At 38.1% G+C, this 3,736-nt stretch overlaps 1 pseudogene; it reads left to right on the top strand.

Annotated features, from left to right (window-relative positions):
- The first annotated feature begins 968 nt into the window (after positions 1 to 968).
- Positions 969 to 2,959, top strand: LOC141505840 (heat shock cognate 71 kDa protein-like; annotated as a pseudogene).
- Positions 2,960 to 3,736: the final 777 nt, after the last annotated feature.

The raw sequence follows: 3,736 nt of genomic DNA, 5'->3' as shown, positions 1-3,736 counted from the left end.
AAAGCCAAATCTGACCATAGATAGTGCCTATGATGATAAGGCAAATCAAAGAACACACTTAGAAGAAGATAACAGCATCAAAACTCCTACACTCCAAAGCCTCCAAGAAAAATATAGAATCGGTCTTAGGCAAAAGAACTGTTTAAAAGGATTATTAAAGTCAACTAACGGAAATAAAGGAATAATCAGGAAGAAAAATGAGAGTAATACAAGAAAGGCATAAAAAATGAGTTAGTAGCTTGGGTAAAGAGGCACAAAAATATGTTGAAAAAAATTGATATCACCAGCACTGGTGATCAAAGGAGAAAGCCTGAATCCACCAAGCAATCCCCTTGGAGTTCTTAACCATCTAAGGCCCCAGATCAGTAAGCGAGTCTTTAGTGTTCTCAACATAAAATGTCTGCAAGAAAGCTCAGGCTTGCTTGGCCCAGGAACCCCAAAATGAATAAGAAATGTCATAGTTACCTTTGAGTCAAGGATAGGCAAAACACTAGTTCATAAAAGGAAGACAGAAGGAGAACTACATGAGGATAATATGAGTTGGTCTCCAGCCCAGAAAAGCTTCCTGGAAGAACTCAAAGAGGATTTAAAAATCAAATGGAAAAATTGGGAAAAGAAATGCAGTAAAAATTAATATCTTGAAAGAAAAAATGACGGAAGAAAATAAATCCTTTAAAAATACAATTGGTCAAAAGCAAAAAGAAAATAATTTCTTCAAAAATACAACTGGGTGGGGCAGCTAGGTGGTGCAATGGATAGAGCACCGGCCCTGGAGTCAGGAGTAGCTGAGTTCAAATCCGACCTCAGACACTTAATAATTACCTACTTGTGTGGCCTTGGGCAAGTCACTTAACCCCATCTGCCTTGCAAAATCCTAAAAACAAAAACTGGGTAACTTAAAAAAGATAGCATCTCTTTTAAAAATAGAATTGAGCAAATCGAAAAAAGATACAAAAACTAACTGTCCCATGCCAAAGGGACTCACAGTTGTCATTGATCTTGACATCATTTATTCCTGTGTGGGAGCTTTCCAACAAGGGAAAGTGAAGATCATTGCTAATGACCAAGGAAACAGGACTAGCCCAAGCTATGTTGCCTTCTCTGACAAAGAACATTCAATAGGTGATATTACAAAGAATCAAGTTGCAATGGGCCCCATCAACATAGTTTTTAATGTCAAACATCTGATTGGTCAAAGATTCAGTAATGTAGTTGTACAGACCTGATGCATTGACCTTTTATGGTGTTGAATGATGCAGGCAGGCCTAAGGTCCAAGTGGAGTACAAAGGGGAGATCCAAAGTTTCTACCCAGAAGTATACTCGATGGTCTTGACTAATAGGAAAGAAATTGTTGAAGATGAAAGAAATGGTTGAAGCTTACCTTGAGAAGGCTAACAAATGCTGTTGTCATAGTACTAGCCTATTTCAACAATTTCCAGGATCAGGCTATAGTGCCAGGATGCTGGCAGTATTGCTGGTCTCTCTGTGCTCTGAATCAACATTGAGCCAACTGCTGCTGTTTTGCTCATTACATGGACAAAAAAGTTGCACCAAGAGAAATGTGTTGATCTTTGACCTTGGAGGTAGTTCTTTTGATGTTTCCATTCTTACCATTGAAGATGGCATGTATTTTTGAAGTTGAATGCACAGCTGGGCAAACCCACTTGGGTGGGGAGGACTGTGACATTCACGTGGTCAATCATTTCATTCCTGAGATCAAATGAAGGCACAAGAAGGACATAAGTGAGAACAAGAAACTGTTTGCCATCTGCACTTATTGTGAATGTGCAAAATATACCCTCACTTCTACTACGTACACCAGTATTGAGATTAATTCCCTCTATGAAGGTATTGATTTCTATACTGGAGCCCATTTCAAAGGGTAATCTATTCTGTGCCACCCTGTACCTTTTGGAAAAGGCATTAAGAGCTGCTAAGCTAGATAAATCACAGCCTCATGGCTTTGTCCTGGTGGATGGTTCCACTTGCATCTCCCCAAATCTAGAAGCTTCTGTAAGTCTTCTCCAATGGCAAGGAACTCAACAAGAAAATCAATGCAGATGAGGCTATTGCATATGGTGCAGCTGTCCAGGCAGTCATTTTCTTAGGAGAAAAATCTGAGAATGTTCAGGACTTACTGATTTTGGAAGTGATTCCTCTTTCCCTTGGAACTGAAATGCTGATGAAGTAATGATAGTTCTTATTAAATGTAATATCACTCTTCCTAGCAAATAAACACAGATCTTTACCACCCATTCAACAACCAATCTGGTGTGCTTATTCAGATTTATGAAGGTGAAAGAGCCCTGAAAAAGGATAAGAACCTGCTAGGCAAGTTGAGCTAACAGGAATCCCTCCAGCACCCAGGTTTATTCCTCAGATTAAAGTGACATTTGACATTGATGTAAATAGCATTCTCAATGTTTCTGCTATGGAAAAGAGCACAGGCAAGGAGAACAAGGTCACTATCACCAATGACAAAGGTTGTCTGAGCAAAGAAGACATTGAATGTATGGTCAAGGATGCTAAGAAATACAAGGATGAAGATGAGAAGCAGAGAGACAAGGTATCCTCAAAGAATTCCCTTGAATCTTATGCTTTCAATGTGAAGGCTACTACAGAGGATGAAACATGTGAGGCAGGATTGGCAATGAAGCCAAATAGAAGATTCTTGACAAATGTAATGAAATAGTCAACTGACTGAAGAAGAGCCAGACTTTGGAGAAGGAAGAATTTGAGCATCAGCAGAAAGAATTGGAGACGGTCTGCAACCCCATCATTACTAAGCTGTACCAGAGTTCAGGGAGAATGACAGGAAGCATTCAAAGAAGAATGCTTGGTAGGTTCCCAGGGGGTGGAGTAGTTCATCTGGAGGTGTTTCTTGGTGTACTCACCATTGTAGAGGTTGATTGTATGCAACAGAAGAAAGAACATTCCACCCAACTTTCTAAAAATTGAAGGACTCAAATTTTAGCCAAAGTAATAGCCTGTTTAAAATTAAGATTTATGATTCTCTGTAAATCTGAAAAATGAATACTTGAATGTGTGCAAAGAGAGAGAGAGAACTGAACAACATTATACTTTATCAGTATGCAAACAAGTAGAAATGCAGTTCTTGTCCTGGAGAATAAAATCTATTTAAAATAACAAAACTAACAGTAGAAAAATAGAAAAGCTAACAATTGAAAAATAAATTGGGACTAGTGGAAGCTAATGACTCCATGAGACACCAAGAATCAATTTAAATTTTTTTTAAAAAAATGAAAAAATAGAAGAAAATATAAAATACCCCACTGGTAAAACAACTAAATAAATTTAGGGTATGGCTAGGTGGTGCAGTGGATACAGCAGTGGCCCTGGAATCAGGAGTACCTGAGTTCAAATCTGGCCTCAGACACTTAATGATTACCTAGCTGTGTGGCCTTGGGCAAGCCACTTAAAAATCCTGAAAGAAAGAAGAAAGAAAGAAAGAAAGAAAGAAAGAAAGAAAGAAAGAAAGAAAGAAAGAAAGAAAGAAAGAAAGAAAGAAAGAAAATATATCTAGGAGAGTTAATTTAGGAATTATTGGACTACTTGAAAACAGTGATCAAAAAAGAGCCTAGATAACATTTCTTCATGAAATCATCAAAGAAAATTACCCAGATATCTTGGGACTAGAGGGCAAAATAGTCATTAAAAGAATCCACTGATCACCTCCTCAAAGGGATTCCAAAGTGAAAATGCCAAGGAATACTG

Source organism: Macrotis lagotis, chromosome 1 (genome assembly GCF_037893015.1).
Source record: "Macrotis lagotis isolate mMagLag1 chromosome 1, bilby.v1.9.chrom.fasta, whole genome shotgun sequence".
In the NCBI taxonomy this organism is placed as follows: domain Eukaryota; kingdom Metazoa; phylum Chordata; class Mammalia; order Peramelemorphia; family Peramelidae; genus Macrotis; species Macrotis lagotis.
Note: the sequence above shows the minus strand (reverse complement) of the source record. Positions and strands in the feature narration are given on the sequence as shown.